Source organism: Phyllostomus discolor, chromosome 5 (genome assembly GCF_004126475.2).
Source record: "Phyllostomus discolor isolate MPI-MPIP mPhyDis1 chromosome 5, mPhyDis1.pri.v3, whole genome shotgun sequence".
NCBI lineage: Eukaryota > Metazoa > Chordata > Mammalia > Chiroptera > Phyllostomidae > Phyllostomus > Phyllostomus discolor.
The window spans coordinates 85,712,511-85,735,846 of record NC_040907.2 but is presented as its reverse complement, the minus strand read 5'-3'; positions in this window follow the sequence as shown (position 1 = coordinate 85,735,846).

Sequence of the window (23,336 nt, the reverse complement as noted above, 5' to 3'; positions counted from 1 at the left end):
GAACAAAAGAACAAAATTATCCACTATCTTACACCATACACAAAAGTTAACTCAAAATGTATTAAATATTTGAAAGTAAGAACTAAAAAATAAAATACATAGAGAAAAACATAGGCAAAAAACTTTCTGGGCATTCATTTCAGAAGCGTTTTTGTGAAATTGATTCCAAAAATCAAGGGAAACAAAAGCAAAAATCAACAAATGTGACTACATCAAAGTACAAATTTTTTGAACAATTAAAAAATCATCAATAAAACAAAAAAAGCTACCAGCTAAATGGGAGAAGTTATTTGCAAATGATACTTTAGTAAGAAGTTAATACCCAAAACATGTAAAGAACTGATACAACTTAACCAGAAAAAAAATAATTTGGTTAAAAGCTTGGCAGACAAGTTGGAGAACACATACAGATGGCCAACAGGCATATGAAAACATGTCCAACATAACTAGGTATTAGATAAATGAAAATTAAAACCACAATAAGATTTCACTTCATACCTGTTAGAATAGTTATTATCAAAAAGATAAAAAATAACAAGTGTTGGAAAGGATGTGGAGAAAGGGGAATTCTCATACATTGTTGGTGGGAATATAAATTTATATAGATAAATTTACATAGTGCAGCCACTATGTAAAACAGTGTGGAGATTTCTTTAAAAATTAAGGATGGCCCTACCTGGCATGGCTCAGTTGGCTGGGTGTTATCCCACAAGGTAAAAGGTTGCTGGTCTGATTCCTGGGTGTGGTATGTACCTGAGTTGCGAGTCAGATCCTGGTTGTGGGCACACAAGAGGCAACCAATAGATGTTTCTCTCACACACATGTTTCTCTCCCTCTCTTCCTTCCTCCCTCCCCCCTCTCTAAAAATAAATAAATAAAATTTTAAAAATTAAGAATGGAACTACCATATTATCCAAAATTCCTCTTCTGGGTATTTATTTGAAATTATGGAAACACTAATTCACAAAGTTATATGTACCTCTATGTTTATTGCAGCATTAATTCCAAAAATTGGAAATAACCTGTGTCCAGAGAAGGATAAATGAATAAAGAAGAGGTGGTATATATGTATAATGGAATACAATTAAGCCATAAAAAAGATAAAATATTGCCATTTGTGACAACATGGCTAGATCTTGAGGGTATTATGCTAAGTAAAATAAGCCAGACAGAAGATAATATTTCACTTTTATGCAATATAAAACAAAAAGTAACAGAAGAAACAAAACCTCATTGATAGTGACTACAGAATGGTAGTTACCAGAGGGAAACAGGAATGGTGAGAGTGTGAATTGGGTAAAGGAGGAAAATATATGGTAACAGAAGGAAACTAAAATTTGTAGTGAGCACAGACATTGAATTACAATGTTGTACACCTGAAATTTATGTTATTAATGTTACCTCAATAAATTTAATTTTAAAAGAAAAGTACACTTGAAATGATTAATACTATATAAATTCTCAGCACAGAAACACAAACTATGAAAAGAGAACAAAATAAAAATGATTAGAACTGGAAATCTGAAATTTTGAAAAACTCTCTGGAGGGACACACCAGCAGACTTGATGAAAAAAATAAGGAGTCAATAAATCTAGAAGATAAATCAATAGGAATTAAACAATATGAAGAATAGAAAGAAGAAAATATTGAGAAAAGATAGACTGACATCAGCAAGATGGGAAACCAGGAAGTTTCAAGCCCTCATTTCCCCATAGAAATATAAAATAAACAATGGCAAAAACCAGTCAAACATCTGCAGCAACAAGTAAATGTCCAATCAAGAAAAAAATGTATCAGAAATAATGGGAAATTTGTGGCATTTTTACTTGCCATTGGCCCCCCCACTCACCTGGATGGAGTGGTGGGAAGGAATTAGCCTGATTCACAGCTCCCTCCCTTGGGATAGAAGGAGCAGAGTGGAACTTATTCACTACATTCTGGTCTGCCTGTGGGCTGCTTGAGGGACTGGTTACTGTCTTGCCTGACTCAGTGTTCATATGGGAAACATTAGCATATTTTGGCCCTTAGGGTAGAAGCCATAGAAGGCAATGAAAGACACCAAAAGTACAAGCTTATTGCACTGTGGGTTCAAGAAAGATATAATACACAGAGGAATACAATAGAACATTTTAGGCCTTGAGAAGAAGCTGGAATGAGACAACGTGGAAAATGAAGAAATTTAAAATCAACCAGGGAAAATTGTTTTTTAAAAAAAAACAAATAAAACATATATACAGGCCTACACAGAAAAGAACTGAGCCAGGATGGGCTGAAAAGGCCTAGGCTGACTTCAACTCATTGGCTCACTAAATAGAAGAGATGGTATATAATGGTGTGCAAACACTGGAAGAACTGGCTTTTTTTTTTTCAAATGCCCAATGTTTAACAAAAGATTATAAGGCATTCAAAGAAACAAAAATCTGGCTCGCTCAAAGGAGCAAACTCTCCAGAAAAAGTCCCTGAAGTGGCATACACATCAGTCTTACCAGCAAAGACTTCTAAAAAACTGCTAGATATATTCAAAATAGCTAAAGGGAAACATTAACAAAGAGCTAAAGGGGATGAGGAAAACCATATACAAACAAAATAAAAATAATTAACAAAGAGATAGAAATTATTAAACAAAAAAATCTGGAGCTAAAAGTTATAGTAACTAAATTGAAGCATTCAGTATAAGGGTTCAACAACAGACTTGAAGAAATAGAAGAAAAAAATATCATCACACTTAAAGAGGGTCATTCGAAATAAATGAATTTGAGGAGCAAAAAAAGAAAGAATAAAGAAAACTGAACAAAGCTCAAGGGACTGTTAGGACACTATCAGCCAGACCAGTATACATACATGGGAGTCCCAAGAGAAGAGAAGATAAAAAGGCAGTTATAATTTGAAAAATAAAATAATGATGGCTGAAAACTTAACAAAATTTGAGGAAATATATGGATATACAAACCCAAGAAGTTCAAAAACTGTAGGATAAATACAAAGAGATCTACACTGAGATACATTATAATCAAACCTGCCAAAAACAAAGACAAAGAGTGAATCTTGAAAGAAGCAAGAGAAAAGCAACTCATCACATATAAGGGGTTATCAATAAGACTATTAACAGAATTCTCAGCAGAAAACTTGCAGGCCAGAAAGCAGTGAAATTTAAAGTGCTGAAAGAATGAAACAATTGTCAACTGATAACTCTGTATCTGGAAAAAGCTGTCCCTCAAAAATGAGGTGGAAATTTAAGACGTTCCTACACAAAATCTAGGGGAGTTTATTGCCACTAGATCTGTTTTACAAGAAATGCTAAAGTGAATCCCATTATACTTGTACATGCTCACATTAAAAAAGAAAAATCTCAAATTAACAACATTACTTTACATTCCAAAGAAACTAGAGAAAGAGTAACAAACTCAATCCAAGGCTGGCATAAAAAATAAACATTAGAGCAAAGATAACACAGAGAATGAAAAAACATGCTAACTAGTAATTCAAGGCCACATGAAAATAAAAGTTCTCAAATAAAGACAAACACATGCACAAATATAAAATAGTATTTTTGCAATTTTGGTTTGTAATTCCACTTTTATTTTCTATATGATTTAAAAGATGAATACATAAGACATAATTGCAAATCTATGTTAATTTGTACACAATATATAAAGATGTAATCTGTGACATCAGAAGGGTGAAGCCGTAAATGAGTAGCTTTATGTGCAATTATATTTAAGTTGGTAACATTTAAGATAGACTTCCATGACTTTAAGATGTTATGTGCAATCCCCACAGTAACCACAAAGAAAATATCTATAGAAAACAAGTAAAACAAATAGAATAAACAATAAAAAATAAAATAGCATTCTTTACTTTAAAAGAAAGAAAACAAGCAAAAGAAATGAGAAGGGAATCAAAATGTGTCACTTCAAAAAAATCAAAGAAAGTAACAATGAAAGAAATGAGGGACAAAAATAAGGTATGTGAAATACAAAACAAAATGGCAAAAGTATGTGTTTCCCTATCAGTAATTGCTTTAAATGTAAATAAACTAAAAAACGTAAATACATCAAAAAACACATCAACAGAATGGATAAAACAATTATGACTCAACTGTATACTGCTTATCAGAGTCTCACTTTAGACCTAGGCACATGCATAGCTTAAAAGTGAAAGGACAAAAAAATATTCCATACGAACAGTAACCAAAATATAGCAGGCATGGTTATACTTATATCAGACAAAATAGGCTCAAAATTGTTAAAAAGAGTTAATGATATATAATAATAAAATCATCAATACAGCAAGAAGTTATAGCAGTTATAAACATTTACACACCAAATGTTAGGACTCCAATATGTATTAGAAAAGATTAGCAGAATTGAAAGGGGAAATATTTCTACAATAATAGTTGGAGACTACAGTACCCAACTTTCAATAATGGATAGAAAACCAAACAGAAGGCCAATAAGAAAATAGAGGGCTTGAACAACACTGTGATCTCACTGAACCTAACAAATGTACACAGAACACTCCATTCAACTCAAAATCACACGAAGCAGTCTCCATAAGAGATTATGGTAGGCCACAGATCAAGTCATAATAAATTTTAAAAGATTGAAATCATACATAATACTTTTTCTAATCACAATGGAATGAAACCAGAAATCAACAGCAGAAGAAATATAAGTGGAAATTAAACAACATACTTTTAAAAAATATTTTATTTACTTATTTTTTAAAGAGAGGGGAAAGGAGGGAGAGAAGAAGACAAACATCAATGTGTGGTTGCCTCTTGTGCGCCCCCTACTGGGGACCACCAAACATTTGGTTCACAGGCCAGCACTCAATGCACTGAGCCACACCAACTGGGGCTAAGCAATATGCTTTTAAACAACCATCAGGTTAAAGAAAAAATCATGAGAAATTAAAACTTTTCTTGAGACAAATAAAATGAAAAAACAACATACTATAACTTTTGGGTTGAAGCAAAATCAGTGTTAAGGGGGAAGTTTAAAGCTGTACATGCTCACCTTAAAAAAGAAAAATCTCAAATTAACACCCAAATTTTAAAAGAATAACAAAATAAATCCACAGCTAGCAGAAGAAAGAAAATATAAACATTAGAGCAAAGATAACAGAGAATAGAAAAACAATAAAGAAATTGACTAAGAAAAAAGAATACTCAAAAAACTAAAATCAGAAATGAAAGAGGGAACATTACTAACAATTTTATAGAAATATAAAGGGTTATTATTAACAACTGTATGCCAACAAATTGAATAACACAAATGAAATAGACAAATTTCTAGACACACAGTCGACCAAGATTGAATCATGAAGAAAGGAAAAGTTATAGATAGACCTATAACTCACAAATCAGTAATCAAAAACCTCACAAAGAAATCAGATGGCTTCACTGGTGAATTCTACTAAACATTTAAAGAAGAATTAACACCAATCTTTCTCAAACTCTACCACAATATTGAAGAGGAGGTAACTCTTCCTAACTCATTCTATGAAGCTAGCATTATCCTAGTACCAAAGCCAAACACACTACCAAAAAACAAAAGACGAACAAAAAAAACATACATACTATAATAATATCTCTTATCAACATTGATGCAAATCCCCAACAAAGTAGTAGCAAGCCCAAATACAACAACAGAATAAAAGGATCATACCATATGACCAAGTAAGAGCTATTTCTGTAATGCACGGATGGCTTAATATATGAATATCAATCAATATCATATACCACATTAATAGAAGGAAAAACACATTTGACAAAATTCAAAACAATTTCATGGTAAACACTCTTAACAAACTAAGAATGGAAGAAAACTACCTCAAATAATGTAAGCTATATAGTAAAAACTTACTTTTTTTAACACTTAATTTTTTTAAATTTGTGCATAACATTATCAGTGAACAACCTTGATTCTAGAAAGGAATTCAGAGGGGGTAGTCACTGGCCAACTATTTCAAGGCCAACCTTGTCATTTAAGATCTTTGGCCCATACCACCCTTGGAGCTTTTAAATATATCTACCAAAAGGTTTCTATGAGTGCACTTCTTACCATCACAATTGGAAAAAACTAGAAATAAGCACCCCAATGAAATGACATCTTTCCAGGATTGAAATCTTTCTTTCTAAGAACAGAAACAAGACAAGGGCATCTGCATCCACTACTTCTATTCAACAGAGTCCTAGAAGTTCTAACAGAGCAGTTAGGCAAGAAAAAGAAATAAAATCCACTCAAATTGGGAAAGAAGCAAAATTATCTCTGTTTGCAGGCAACACAATCTTATATGTAGAAAAATCCTAAAGATTCCGTTAAATGTGATAGAACTAATAAACATATTTATTAAAATTATAGGATGTAAAATCTATACAAAAGTCAGTTGCATTTCTGTATACTAGCAATGAGCAACCCAAAAGAGAATTGAGAAAAACATTCTATTTACAATAGCATCAAAAGAATATACTTAGGAATAAATTTAACCAAGGAGGCAAAAGATTTGTACAATCAAAGCTATAAAACATTGCTGACAGGAATTAAATTAGAGCTAAATAAATGGAAAGATATCCTATGTACATGGATTGAAAGACAATAGTGTTGAGATACTAATACCATCCAAAGTGATCTATAAACTCAATGCAATTTCAGTAAAAATCCTAATGGTGTTTTCTTTTTTGCAGAAATAGAAGTAATCCAAAATTCATATGGAACTTCAAGGAATCCTGAATAGCCAGAATATTATTGAAAAAAATGTTGTAGATACATTTTTGATATCAAAACTTACTGTGAAGTTATAGCAATCAGAATCGTGTGGTTCTGACATAAAGGCACAACTATAAACCCATGGAATAGAACAGAGAAACCAGAATAAATCTTTGCACCTATGATCAGATCATTTTAACTATGGCACCACAACTATTCAGTAGGGAAAGGACAGTCTTCTCTATAAATGGTGCTAAGAAAATTGACTATGCACATGCAAAGGAGTGAAGTTAGAACCTTAATTTACACCATATACAAAAATTAAATGGATCAAAGGCCTAAACTTAAGAGCTAAAAAGTATAAAATTCTTGGCACAAAAACATAAGGAAAAAACTTCATGACACTGGATTTGGAAATGATTTCTTGGATATGATGCAAAAGACACACACAAAAAGAAAAAAGATAAATGAAAATTTATCAAAATTAAAAGTTGTATTCATTAAACAAAACTATTAAAAAAGTAAACACCCACAGAATCAGAGAAAATATTTGCAAATTATATATCTGATAAAAGATTAAAGTCCAGAATAGATAAAAATGCCTGCAGCTCAACAACAATGAAAAATAAACAACCCAATTTAAAATTAGGCAAGGAATTTAAATACCACATTTCTCCAAAGAAGATATACAAATGGCCAATAAGCACACAAAAATTATCAACACCATTAATCATTAGCGAAATTCAAATCAAAACAATTAGATACTATTTCAAACCCATTAGAATGGCTGTTATCAAAAACAAAACCCAGAAAGTAACATGTGTTGTCAAGGAGTTGAAAACTTAGAACCCTCAAGTATTGCTGATGGGAATGTAAAATGTGCATCCACCGTAGGTAACAGTATAGCAGTTACTCAAAAAAATTAAACATAAAATTACCACTTCTGTGTATATATCCAAAAGAATTGAAAGTAAACATTTGAACAGTGTTTGTACACCCATGTTCATATCAGCATTATTGACAATTGCCGAAAGTGGAAGAAACCCAAATGTCCATGGACAAATGGATAAAACAAAACATCATATATACATCCAATGGAATATTATTCAACCTGAAAAAGTATAGATGCTACAACATGGATGAATCTTAAAGACAGTATGCTAAGTGACATAAGGCAAACAAAAAAAGGACAAACATTATATTATTTTACATACCTGAGGTACCTAGAATAGGCAAATTTACAGAGACAGAAAGTATAGTAGTGGTTGCCAAGTGCTGGTGGATAAAGGAATGGAGAGTTATTATTTAATGAGCTTTAGAGTTTCAGTTTGAGATGGTGAAAAGGTTCTGGAGATGGATGGTGGAGATGGTTTGCACTACATTGTCAATGTACAAAATGCCACTGAACTGTACACTTAAAATGGATAAAATGGGAACTTTTATGTTATATATATTTTACTATGATAAAAATATTTTTAAAAAGCAATACAATTCACTGTATTAACAGAAAATATAGATATGATCAACTCAATGGATACAGAGAGAGCATTTGAAAAAATTTAATATCCATTCATGATAAAAACTAAGCAAACTAGCAACAGTAGTGAATTTCTTTAGGCATGTGAAGGTAGTGGATAAAAACCTACAGCCAACATAATACTGAAATTTTACTCTTTGAAATTTGAGAACAAGTCAAGGATGCCTGCGTTTATCAACCTCAGTTTTTAAGGAAAGCAAATAAATGGTTGTAGAAAAAATATGAATAAATGTGTCATTTCCTATGTTCTAACAACCTAAACAGTATTTATAGATGCCAAACTAGGATATAAAGTAAGATATGTTAGTTCATGTAATGACATTATGGCTTGAAATTGAGGTATATAAATGTCCTATGGTTCTAAAACATTACCCATTTCTTCTTTTTATAGGCCTCCAAAGTATGAGCAAATAATTTTAAATAATCAGTATCATTACTTAACTCCTACCCTTAAAATGGACAAAAATTCAGTGCCTTACATTGTCCAAGAAGATACAATGGTGTTATTTCTTTAATAGCATGTCTTTGCCTTCTTTGAATATTAATATGATTTTTTAAAGATTTTATTTTTTTATTTTTAGAGAGAGGAGAAGGAAGGGAGAAATAGAGGGAGAGAAACATTGATGTGTGAGAGAAACTTTGACCAGGTTGCCTCTCTCATGCCCCCAACCAGGGACCTGGCCCACAAGCCAGGCATGCATCCTGACTGGGAATTGAACCAGCAAAATTTCTGTTTGTGGGACGGCACTCAACCCACTGAGCCACACCAGTCAGGGCTGAATATGACTTTTTAAATCAAATTGTCAAGTTATGCCACTGAAGATACTGAAAAAAAGTAGGCAAGGCAATTATTTTACTAGGGCAGTGATCTCAATGGAAGCTTCCAGTATAAGCACATTCATGGGCTGGAATTCTCTCCCTGTGTCTGTTACTTTCAAAGCAGAGGACTCTGTCTTTACAGAAAATTATGTATTTCACCAGTCAGCCCGTGAACAACATTTATGAGTACTTACTATGTATGCCAAAAATGTAGAAATCATTTGTTATGTACTGTGCAGCAATACTAAAGAAACAAATACAGAAATACCATCTGTGTGCCATAATTAGAGAAGGAAGTATACAACAAAGATAATTTGCCAAGGAACCGAAGTTTAACTCGGAGCACCAGAATCCAACCATTCCACTTCCCCATTGTTACCACCTGGTCTAAGACCCACCATTTTTCTTCTGCTTTTACCCTTGCTCCCCTAGAGGCCAGGGAACATTCAAGTCATATTGTGTCACCCCTCTTTTTAAGACCCTGCAAAAGCCTCCCATTTCTGTCAATGTAAAATGTGGCAGACTAGGGATAAAACAAGGTCTACTGTCGACACTATTATATCCTACATCACTGGTCATGCTAAAGATGGGCCAGTGCTTCCTGAATAGAGCATGAAAGCCCCACAGTTCTGGGGTTGGATCCCTCTCCAAGAATCACACTCCAGTCCTGCTGGATCTCTCCTCAGAAACCAAGATTGCAATTATCCATAGGGAACCCATACATCTGTCCCTTTCTCCATGAGTTTTCTTTCAATGAAGGCTCTTCCAGATGCTTGAGGTGTTTGAAAATGGAGTTCATGTGCTTTTATACAGTGCAATGCTTATTTTTATCCTTACCATATATCTGAAAAACCACATTAAGTCATTTTTAGCTAAGGCATAAACAGAGTTTGTTATCACCCTGTATATCTCTAAATGTGTCTGCATAGGTCAAACATTAGACACCTACCTGACAACTATAGTTGACATTGGAGGATCCTTTATGTTTTTGCTCAAAAAGTGGCATTTCTTCCACCCATGACTTGCATTGTTGATGGATTTTCTTTTCTGCAGGGACATACTGCTTGGATTTGGGGTCAGATTAATCTCTTTTGGAAACTGACATCTTGCTAAGATCCTTTCTAAGCCAGATAGTTCAGGATTCTCACCTGATAATAGAGTAAGCATCACTTTAATTCACTGTTCCTCTCCATTTTTGCATAGCAAGAGTATCATGACATTAATTTGAGAGGGAATATTTATGCCACTTAATAATTGCTATTCAGCTCTTGCATTCCATCACTGCAAAAATATTACTGAACAACATCTTCACCTTAGCTTGGTCCTAAACATCTAATAAATACAGTGAATGAATAAATGAATGAACAAATGCATGTTCTTATACTACCACAAATACTGAAGGTTATTTGTATAATTTGTGCATGATTCCCAAACTAATGGCAAGTTAATGTACAATAATTTTTATTTTTAGAGATATGACATTTTGCATTTGCATAACATCCACGGCTTCACATTGACCTCAACTGGCCCCTAACCAAATTACCTGTCTGCAATGAGACAGAGCTTTGCCAGAATGCAATTCAATACACTGCTTCCTTCATCAGAACAGCCTTGCTACACACAAAAAAAAAGAAAGAAAGAAAAAGGAAGGAAGGAAGGAAGGAAGGAAGGAAGGAAGGAAGGAAGGAAGGAAGGAAGGAAGGAAGGAAGGAAGGAAGGAAGGAAGGAATAGAGGAAAGGAGGGAGGGGGGAAGGAGGAAGGAAGGAAGAAAGGAAGGAAAAGAATCAGCTGAATTACATTGTATGTTTAATGGCATAGTCGACTGATATTGTAGTGTAAACTTCTTATCTCTTTGCCAAGGGCTAACACTTTGAAAATGAAAGCCAGTTTGCAGGCTATGCTGTGAGTAACTCAGCAATTCATTTGGGTGTATCACAAAATAAAAGAGCTGTCATAAACCTAATAAAAGAACAGAAGCTGAGCGCTGGAGAGAGTCAAGGTGACCCTAGACAGGAACTAGATCAGAACTCGTCCAGCCCTTGTTATTCCTCCAGCTGAACCACTGATGATCCCTCCCAGACAGGGCAATTGGCAGAGACCCGAAAGAACCAAGAACTGGCTCAAGGGACATAGCTCAGCAACCTGACTAAAGGATACATTGACTTGATGGATAGATCCCTAGGGCCCAAAAACCACTCCAAGTAAGTCAAGAACAGGACTGTGATCTGAGGCTCCTGTCAAGCCTGGCTCAGACAGCTCCCACATACTGCTCTTAGCAGGTTATTAGCTCAGTGATCACACAGCTGGGGCACCTGGAGGCTCTCACTGGCACACTGGAACGATAGGAAGAGCATGTGGTTTGCTTTGATTGTCAGAATTTCATAGCAAAATTTCATAATTAATTAACCAAACTCAGGTATTTGATGATATCCAGTTAAAAAATAAAAATTGTTTGCCTCAAATGAATATTTTGATTGTCTTGTTGTATAGACAGACATATTTTAATATTGTACACTGCCTTGAATTCTTTTTGTAAGCAACTAGGGGTAAATTAGAGACAGAGAGAATAACATTCACAAATTCTCATATTCTCCAGTGTGCATAATGATATTTAGTCCTGCGCACACAACAGAGTTAGATGAAAACCCAGAACTCAGTTTGAATGTTTAACTGGATCTTACAGTCCACTATTTGAAATTACAAGCAAGTTTCCTGGTTTTGAAAGAAAGTATGATAAGCATAGGGGCACCTCAAGAAATTTTTAGAAGTCAAATAATTTTGGAGATATTGAACTGTAAGCTATCTGAGTGGTTTTTTAAATTTTATTTTAATGTGCGGAATACAATACATGGTTGTTGGATGAATGGATGAACAAATGGATGGATGAATTAGTAATCATGATACAAATCAGCATAGGTAAGGTTTATAAACCAGTACACAAGCCATTGCAAGTGTGTGTGAGCATGTGTGTGCCTGTGTGTATTCATGTGTATATTTTCCAAAGACAGTAAAAATAGGTAATTTAAAACTTCCATCTTTAAGGTAATGTTACTTTTTTAAAAAACTTCAAATATCTATAAACTAAATATATGCTATTACAGTTGTCCCAAATTTTCTGCCTTTGCCCTTCCCCAACCGCCTTTGCTCCACCCAGCCTCCCCAACTCCCACAGGCAATCCCCACACTGTTTGTTGTCCATGTCAACAGTTCATGCATATATGTTCTTTGGCTACTTTATTCTCTATGCTGTACTTTACATCCCCATGCCTATTCTGTAACTACCAATTGGCACTTCTCAATTCCTTCACCCCTTTTGCCCATTAACCATCCCCCCTCCCATCTGGCAACCATCACAATGCTCTCTGTATCTATGATTCTGTTTCTGTTCTGCTTGTTCATTTATTTTGTTTTTTAGATTCCATTGTTGAAAAATATATATTTGTTGCCATTTTGTTGTTCATAGTTTTGATCTTCTTCTTAAAGAAGACCCTTTAATATATCATAGGATGCTGCCTTGGTGGTGATGAACTCCTTTAGCTTTTTCTAATCTGGGAAGCTCCTTATCTGTTCTTTGATTTTAAGTGATAGCTTTGCTGGGTAGAGTAATCTTGTTTGTAGGTCCTTCCTGTTCATCACATATTTCTTGCAAATCCATTCTGGCCTGCAAAATTTCTTTTGAGAAATCAGCTGACAGTCTTATACTGGCTCCTTGTAGGTAATTAACTGCTCTTCTGTTGCTGCTTTTAAGATTCTCTCTTTGTCTTTAAACTTTAGCATTTTAATTATGATGTGTCTTGGTATAGGCCTCTTTAGGTCCATCTTGTTTGGGACTCTGTGCTTCTTGGATGTGTATGTCTATTTACCTTCACCAAGTTAGGGAAGTTTTCTGTCATTTTTTCATGTAGGTTTCCAATTTCTTGCTCTCTTTCTTCTCCTTCCAGCACCCACACAATGTGAATGTTGGTATGCTTAAAGTTGTCCCAAAGGCTGCTTACACTATCATTTTTGGGGATTCTTTTTCTTCTGTTTTGATTGTTTGTTTTTTGCCTCCTTATATTCCAAATAATTGATTTTATTCTTGGCTTTATCCATTCTATTCTTGACACCCTGTAAATTGTTCTTTATTTTAATTAGTGTATCCTTCATTTCTGACTGGATCGTTTTTATGCCGTTGAGGTCTTCACTAAGTTCCTTGAGCATCCTTATAAACACTGTTTTGAACTCTGCATCCAGCAGCTTCCTTGCCTCTATTTTGTTTAGTTCTTTTTCTGAAAATTTGTTCTGATCTTTCACTTGGGCCATGTTTCTTTGTCTCCTCATTTTTGCAGACTCCCTGTGTTTGTTTCTATGTTACAGGTAGAGCTGCTATGACCCCTGTCTTGGCAGCATAGCTTAATGTAGTAGGTGTCCTGTAGGCACAGCTTTCTCTATTACACAAGCTGGGTACGCAAGGTGCACCCACTGTGTGGGCTGTGTACATCCTCCTGTTGTAGTTGAGCCTTGATTGCTCTTGGCATGTCCAAGGTCAGCCAATACCTGTGTTTTGTCTGGGGCCACACAGCATAAGCTATAAAGCATTCTGCAGATGGCTGGTATTTTCTGGGCCTGGAGGTGGAGGTGCCCAAGTGAGGCTAGGATGTGAACCAAGGCTGGCTGTTGTTAGGGTCAGTCCTGGGGCAACTTAGCAAGAGTTATGGAGCTCACTGAAGCCAGATGTTCCTTACTAGAGAAAATTTAGGAAAATCTAAAGCATGGGCCAAGATAAGCCATTCACATGGAGAAGCCACTGGAAATAGCCTCGGTAGGCCCAAAATTTGGATGGAGCAGGGCCTCAGGGGTTCACCAGGGTGGGGAAAATAATGTGAACAGGTTGATGGAGTCTCAGATATAGCACCTGCCTGCTGGCTGTGTGGCTCTGTTAGGTTAGGGCTCAGGTAAGGAAAAATGAACTCTGCCAGCACTTCTGACTGGGAGAAAGCTGCTCCCCTGTTCTTACCCTGATGCCAGACACTTCAGTTCCTCCCCATATGTCTGTGATGTCTTCCAATCTGATGCCCCTGGAGCTCAGAGGGAATAAGTCTGAGTAAGTTTGTGTGTGGGCCCTTTAAAAGAAACTGCCAGAGAGTCCAGCAGTTCTGTCACCCACAGCCTCAATTCATGCTGGGTTTTATAGCCAAAAATTATAGCAACTTCTCTTCCTGGCATTGGAACCCCAGGTTGGGGGCTCTGGTGTGGGGCTGGGACCCTTTTGATCTGTTACTTTTATACCTCATAATGGTCTTCAATGTGTGAACAGAAGTCATGGATTTGGTGGACTGTCAGCACACAAAGTTGCCCCATGTGTTTTCTCTCCAAGCCCACCCCCTCTGTGGGAGTCACTCTTCCTGTCTTTGCGGACTCTCCCCACATGTCCCCACCCTCCAGTTAAGCAACCTCCCAAAGTATTTTGACGGGTGGGGAAGCAGCAAATTAACCAAGAGAGGTAATTTCTTAAACATTAAAAACAACAAAGAAAAAGCTTTAAACATCCTCCCACTCCCTACTTTCCGATTTGGTGCCAGTTAGTCATTTAGGAAACTAGTATGGAAAATGTACTGACAGATCTCAACATAACTCCTCACGTTGTGGTACTGGGGCCCGAGGGAGAAGAGGAGGAGGCTCTCTTGCCGAATCTTATGATTTTGGGAGACAATTATATGGACAGCAGTATATCTAAATCCATATAGTGCAATGGATCCTCATTTCTCAGTTGTATGTTCTTATGATTTAACTTTGCTGTTATTTAAAAAACAGAGGAAAAACCTGGGTTTTTAGCAATAAATCTTTCATTATTTTTTTCTTTCTTTTTGTAATGACTCTGGATAATAAATGCAGATTAATAAAGGCAAAACTTCCCTGCAGATGAAAGAGGCAGGTGGTGGGGAGGTATAAAATTTATTTTCAAGGTCAGGCAAAATTTCTACTAGAAGGAAGTCTTTAGATACAGTGAGGAATTGATATCCATTATTGAATTGATAACCTGATGGATGAAAGTGAGAAATAGGGTCATTGCTTAGGGATTCACCTTCAAGGCAATCACTATACATTTAGAAGTGGAATTTTGGAAATGAAGCAGCTTTTTAGTGGAGAATGCAAGGCCTCAAAGTCTAATGTCCCTTCAATGACTGGATTCTGCCTTAGGTGGCACAGATTCAAAACTCAGAAAAAACATTTCTTCCCCCAGAATGCCATTCCCCTTTACTGCATCACGCACTTCTGTAGACTGGCTTCCACCATAGCACAGGATGACTGCAGCCAAACACCAAAGAAAGGCATAGGAACAGCAACAGGCAGCACTTGGTTTTTACATGGTAGGAACATAGCCAGTTGCTAAAGGTGTATCAATATTTATTAGTAACTACACTGGGAGGCTAAGGGAAGAAAAGCTAAGTCACTTCTTGAACATCATTGCATTTTCAATTTTAAAATTACACTTTAATTGCAAAAATACATGCAGAGATTTCTAGTGAAGTAAACAAAATCAAACAACTGAAAGACATATACACACATAGTCAAAGGGAAAGTCCTCCGTCCTCCAATCTCTCTCCTTTCTGCAGAGGAAGCACCGGTCTGAATCTGGAGTGTCTCTTTTCAGAACTATTTTCTCTGTCTTTACATACATATTTGTACATACAAACATATGGTCTTTTTTGGCATGAGTAGAATCCTTGTTTTTTATTTTGCAGTTTTTAAAAATTCTATAGTGTGTTCTGTACATATTTTGATGTTAGCCTTCTTTTCATAGATTCCACGGTATGGATGTACCAGTGTATTTACTCACTCTGCCATTGACACTGGGCTGTCTACAGTTTTTGTCATTATAAACAATGCTTTCAACACATACCCCATTCTTGCATCTGTGTGTACATATGCAAGTGTTTCTCTAGGGCACTTACTAGAAGTGGAATTGCTAAGCTGACAGATATGCTTAAGTAAGGAGATGTTAAAATATAAATTTTTCTGTTGTCTCTATGTTGTACTAAGGCCACATTACCTAAGAAAAATACCAGTAGGCCCTGTCCAGCATGGCTCAGTTGGTTGGATATTGTCCTGCAAAGTGAAAGATTGCAGGTTCAATTCCCAGTCAGGGCACATGCTTGGGATGTAGATTCAGCCCACAGTCAGGGCATGTATGAGAGGCAACCAATTTATGTTTCTCTCTCACATCAATGTTTCTCTTCCTCTCTTCCTCTATGCCTTCCCCTCTCTATATAAATAAATAAATAAATATCTTTTTAAAACATCTAGTAGGTGCCATATACCCACCTATGCACAACATACCCATCTATAGAAGAAAAAGCTAAACCTTCTTTTTTTTTTAAACATTTTTTTAAACATTTTTTTTAGATTTTTTTTATTTATTTATTTTTAGAGAGGGAAGGGTGGGAGGGGGGAGAGAGAGAGAGAGAGAGAGAGAGAAACATCAATGTGCGGTTGCTGGGGGTTATGGCCTGCAACCCAGGAATGTACCCTGGCTGGGAATCGAACCTGGGACACTTTGGTTCCCAGCCCGCGCTCAATCCACTGAGCTACGCCAGCCAGGGCTCTAAACCTTCTTTAGGGCACATGAAGATTTCTTTAGAGTGACTGTAGTGCTGTGTACTGTAGCATCTTCCTACCTCCTGGCAAATTAAGGCATTGGGCTGTGTCCTCTAACATCTAATTTATTAGTTTTTAGGGCGGCCATAACATAGTACTACAAACTAGGTGGGTTAAAAGAACACATTTATTGTCTCACAGTTCTGGAGGCTAGAAGTCCAAAGCCAAGGTGGTTTGTCAGGCCTACATTCCCTTTGTAACCCCTAGGAGAGAATCTGTCCTTACCTCCCCTCGTTTCCAGTGTCTGCCGGCAGTCCTTTGTGTGCCTCTACTGACAGACTCTGCTTCTGCTGTCACATGGCCATCTTCTCCCTGTGTGTCTCTGCCTTCTTATAAGGACCAGTCTTATTGGATGAAGAACCAACCCTATTTCTGTTATGTCATCTTAATTTAATTGTATCTGCACCTCCATAAAGACACTGTTTTCAAATAGGGTCACATTCTGGAGAGCTGGGGGTTAGGACTTCAATACAACTTTGGGGGGCACAATTCAAGCTCTAATAAAGTCCCTTAATAATGGTCTGGACCACAGCTGCCTGTGGCCATGGAGAAAAGAGGTCAGTGTTAGAAGCCAGAATACTTTCACCAGCTGAGTAAAGACATGGAGGAGAGGGGTGCAAATTTTCTATGAGGTGTATGTGAACTCCCCTGGAAAGTAGTTGGTTTTGAGTCATCTTGAATAGCATCTCAAGAGGGCTTTGTCCTAAGGGTGAGGCAGCTCATGGTAAAATAGAGTGGAAGTGTATCATACCAAAGGTGGGAGGAGTGGAGGTAAAAAGGGTAAAAAGCAGAAGGCTGTCAAGTGACAGACCTCGGGCAATAAGAAATTGTGAAGGACCCACACAAATACCAGGAAAGAAAAGGTTAGATCTTGAAAGCTGCCACCCTAGAGAGCAGTCTGACAGTCTGACACTTCACCAGTCGAGAAAACACTTTTCAGTTCCTCCCACCCTCACACTTGTTAACCTAACAGTAGCCAGGGAGGGAGGGGGCAGAACAAGAAAAAGTAACCCACTACACCACCAGGCTTACTCCAGTTTCTAAGTGTAAGTCAGGCCCCAGCAGTGGGGAGCAGAGAGATTTTAAATTGGATGACAATAAGGAATTTGGATACAAGTGGACTTTTTATTATTTGAATATGAACAGGAAAGCTATGAGAACTGCTTATGATTTCTCATCCAAAGGTGATGAGTGAAGATCAACACAGTAGGTCAAAGGGGAAGTTCTGAGAAAGAAAAAATTATTTTCTGTCTCTATTTTACTAAGTTTAACTCATTCGAAAACTCAAAACCATACATTTTAACTTTGAGAAAGACTTGGGAATTATTTTTTTAAAAAAGCAATCAATTAACATGCCATTGATTGTGAGAATATTTATTCCCCCACATGTTCATCGTTATTGATCTTTTAAATTTGACCAGTATGATAGCCTAAGAACATCTCCCTGATTAACCTTTTACTTCCTTGATTACCAAGTGTTTGAACATCTTCATGTTTATTGAAGATTTGTATTTCATTTGTGAACTGCCTTTCTATAACATTTATCTATTCTATTGGGTTGCTTATATTTTTCTTGATGATTTTTATGTAATCTCTAGTGAAATCTGGATAGTGGGAGTGATTCATAGTACTGTGGATTTAGGGGTTAGGGACCGATCAGAATACAAATAGCTGAATTTGCCATAATGTTTTAAAATCATTACACCAAATACCTACATTCTTACCTAGGATTTGTGTCTGAATCACTGTGACAGCTGCTATTTTGTTTTCTAGGTTCAGGGGCACAGGTGGCTACTACCTACATTTGTCCTTCATTTAAGCATGAACAGTTCAATAGGCAAGCTCCATCCAGTTCTTCCTATCAGTCTGGTTATCTGCCCTGATGGAATCTCAGAATGGTGGACAACTCCAAACTACCACAAGTGAAAGCTGCTTCTAATCCTTAGGGGATATACTCAGCTTGTCTCTGTAGTGGTACAATCCTCGCAATAGGAGGAAGGAGTAGTAGAGAATAGAGCAAAGGAACAAACTTCAAACTTTGAAATCATTGATCTTAAAATCAAATCTAAAGCTGAAATTGTAAATTTAGTGGTACTTCCCACTAAATCTCCTTTCCATGTTTCCACAGGTCTGCTTTTCCTAAAGAAGAGTGATAGACCTATCTTGATTCGTAAAAGGAATGTGAAGTGACAGTGGAGTCAGTGCATGGGTAAAGTCCACAGTAAGCTCTAAGAAGCTTTGCCCTGGAGTGATGAGTATGAATGCACCCATGGATTTCAAGGACTGAGTACACCCGCAATGTAAAAATAAGGTCTTACTCATGGCTAAGAGAAGAGACAGCTGGTACCAAGATACTAAAAACTTACTATAAAGAGTTCACACTCACCCTTTACCTACATACATTTTTGTTTGTCCTGTTCATTCTTGTAGGAATAAAGCATCTCCAACCGATGATTTGGAAGCAGCTTGTGAAGGTGAGATAGGGTTTCAAAGGTGTGATGCAGAATTTCAGGGTGGTCATAGTTTTTAGGTGTCTTACATTTGTCAAGAAGTGGAAGTTTCACCACAGTTTGATTGTTTTTGGCGGATCGCATGATGACCCGCTGAGTTACAGAGAAGAACAAATAGAGAATCTGAAGAATGAAGCTCCTTGCAATTGTTCTTTCTCCAAGCTTTTCTCCATCTCCAAGAAGATACCATGCAATCTATTTTCTAGTCTCTGATTGCTTAGCATTCCAAGAGTCACAATGGCCTAGACCTTGGCCTGGAACTCTGAGTGCTCATCCTGCATCTTCAAACCTGAGGAAGTCAGCCTGTCAAAAAATATCTTGTCAGTAGATTTTAGACAGAAACTCCAGTTTTCTGTCTGGACATGGATAGTGTCTGAGGAAAATAGAGTGCTTTCCTAAAAGGAAGAGGAAAATAGGTGTGTACTTATCCAGTGTTATTTTCCCTTCTGGCACTTAGAAGCTGTAAACCCTGCGTGGACATAATTAAGGCTCCACAGCTCTGAGGGATAGTGGTTACAGCAGTACAATTCTGGAGCAGAACTTTGGACAGCTTCATCATCCAAAAGTGAGGAAATGTCCAGATTAACACAGGTAAGCCACCAAACTGCTTCTTATTCTCTTACCCAAATTAACACCGAGGAAACAAAGTAAACAAACAAAAACGCTCAACTCTTGCTTTACTGGTGGAAACTATTCTTCATTGAGGACCAAAAAGAAGACAGTAGAAGTATCAAATAATCTTAAATCACCACACTTGATAGCACAGTCCCAAGCAATACAGTGGCTGCCAAGAACTCCCAGATTTGGGGCAAAAATACAAATAATAATATTTGTTTTTGCTACTCCTTAATCCCAGCATATTCCATCAGCTGAGCCAGTTTACCATAACCACTCTACTCTGTGAACTGACTAGCAGGGTGATCACACTGCAGCCCAGCCAGAAGGAGGGAGAGCCGTGGAGCCAAGCACATTCCTGCAAAAGCTGCTCATGTTGGCTGGCTCTTTACCTGATGAAAACCCTTTGGTTGTGACTATAAAAATACCATGATTATATCATAGCATCAGTGCCCAGAGCAGGAGAGACACAACCTCACTTCTTAATGTTCAACTTGTAAACTTAAAAAGTAAAACTTTAAAAAAAATAAGCAAATATATTTAAAATATGTTATAGAACTAACCAGGATCACTTGAATATAATGTGATTCTCATAATTTCATGGGGGTTTTTGGAGACAGAAGGGAATTGGTGGAGGTCAGGAGGTTAAAATATTTTGATAGCCAGGGGCTTCTTTCTTCCAAGCAAATTTGAGTGCTTACTCTAAATCTTCATTTACATAAATAGAAAGAACAAACCGTATTTTAAGCCATTCAACAGGCCAAGGAAGTGATCTCTTAAAATTGATTCTTTATATGCCATGGAAATTGACCCATATATTTTTAATCATCACTCTGAGTAGCAACTGATGGAATATTTCTAGGTATCTGAAGTTTATTGGCCCTGGCTGAATTCACATGTAGGTTATAATGATTACATTTTATTTTTAAATAAACTATCTGATGGATAAATTTTTTTGTAATGGGTAAGAATTCTTCAAGGAATCAACCTTATTAATTTTCTCTAGTACTGGTATGATGGAAAGAACACCAGTCAGGATGGGAGTAACATCAAGCACAGAGGCTGGCGACCCCTGCTGCTGGCTGGTGCTGATGCTCTGATGCATCAAATCCATTTGTATCTTGCTTTGTATTCCGCTTACTTCTAATTCTATTCTTCAGGGTCCCATGTATTTACCCGCTCACAATTATGTCTGTAATATGTTTTTATTCTCTCACAAGATTAGAAAGAGCCCTCATAAGCCAGCACTGCTCCTCTCGTAGTGACAGGAGTTGGCTGTGAAGGGCCAGCAGCGCTGCTCAGACTGGTCCCTCAGCAGGGCAACCCTGGGACTCCAGACTGTTTTTCTAGATAGGCAGATCTCTTATCATGACTTTTAGATAAACAGCAATTTCTTTCTCCCTTTCTTGCTCTCTCTCTCTCTCTTTCTCTCTCTCTCTCCCAAAGAGGGCTGTTGTGTCCCCTGAACACCTTCCGCTTTCCCTCTGCCATGGTGAATGTGACAAGATCAGCTGGCTCCCAGAAGGCAAAGTATTCAGTAATGTTCAAAGAGAAAAGATCATCTCCAAATTTCTTAAAGAAAGTGTCCTAAAGAGAGTGTTCCATTCAAAGCAAATGAAGTGGGAGAGTCCCGACTACCAGAAAGAGGAGCCAAGCTACTGCTTTCCTGGCACCAGAAAGTAAGTTCTGATCCTGAAACTGAAATGAAAATTCAAAGTAAATTCATAACGCAAGGCTAAGAAACACAGTTACAGAGGTAGGCATTTGAAGGACTAGAAGAGTTTTTAAATAGTTTAAGCTGTAGAAATCAAGTCTCTCAGAAAGATCTAAATAAAGGTGGAAATATGCTTAAGAATTTATTCAAAAGTACTAACTATAACATAGGCAGATGTAGAATTTATGGATGTGTTTATCTTACTTTTGGAACTATATTCATATATATCACTATCACATTCATTGTAGGAATAAAATTTAAACAAGATTTCCTCTATTTTTGCAACAGAATGGTTGTCTCTCAAATAAGGGAACATAATAATAAAGGTTAATTTTTCAAAGAAAAACAAAACTTTTAACAAAATATTTCATGTTCCTAAAAAAGGAACTGTACAAACATGAGAAAGTTAGACAAGTTAAGGTAAATTCTCATAGAAATAGAGTCCTGAATCAAGGATACATAGAACTGGCCACAGCTGAAAGACAAAGCAGAAAAGGGAATAAAGACAAGTTAGCTAAACCAGCCACTAAATACAAACTGCTCATAAATGAGTTGACATGTTCCCCACTGATTTAGCATCCACTGGAAAACAAAAATGCATCTTATTAACTAGAAAATAATGATCTCACTTACTGAAGAAACATACATAATTTCTGAACAGGATTCTATGACCAGCCATGACCTTGGCAATGATGTAGGGAAGAATAAAAGGAGGTGGAGGCAAATGCACAGGCAATGTAAAAATGAGAGAAGTACTGAAAGAGGTAGACTGAAACAGAAGAAGCTTTTCCCCTCCAGAGTAAATAGAAACTAAACAATGTTGTCACTGACATTTCTTTGCATAACTCTGGACTATGAAAAAAATATATATATCAAAGTGCTTTCCAAAATAGTTAACTGTTGTCAATATGCCACCTTTCTCACATTAGGAGAAACTGAGCTGGGCAGTAAGGCATGCTTACTGCATGGGTAATTGGCCCAAGGCTTTCTTTCCTTCTTTTCCACCAATTCAGACTACCTTTGTTGTAATTAATGCAAGAGCTTGTTAAATGACATGAGACAGGGAACACTGGCCTTGCCCTCCTCCATCGGATTAGGTAAGCCTGAGGCCTACCACTGTAAAGTGAACTACTCAGAGTGCCTTGGGATGGCCTAGAAGGATGGTGTGCTCCTTTGGGCCAACAACTGATGTTAATGCTGGACCAGGCCCATTACAGAAAACAGCCTACTGTCCAGCTAACCCCTCACTCTCAAGCCTGGACTTGAGCCAAATCAGACTCGAAGGTTTAGAAAGAACATCGTTCTCCTAGTTGTTGCCCTTATATTTCACATTTCACATTTAGTTCCTCTCTCTTAGCCTTGTCTCCTCACCACTTAGCATGAGTGCTCCCCTGTAAATACTGTACAAGGACTATTCTGTCACTATAGTTTTAAGCATGTAATAGTAAATAGTAAAAACTTCAACAAGTGAGTGGGTGCATGCTTTTGATGTTAATGTCAAAGTGTTCGAAAAGTCTCTAGAGGAAGGAAGAGGAGGCAAGTGGAGATAAAAGGAAAGGTTTTAGAAATATGCCTGTCAAGGGGAAAAAAAGAATCTTAGAAGATGTATTAATAAATTACAAATCTCAGAGGGACCTTAAAGAATCAAGAATCAGCTCAAGTTATGAAACAAAACAGCAGAAACAGAATCATAAAGCAAGAAAGACGGGAACATGTGTGAAACACATGGGTGCACACACATACACATTCATGTCTCCTAACCAGAGAACAGGACAAAAACTCCCCGCTGAT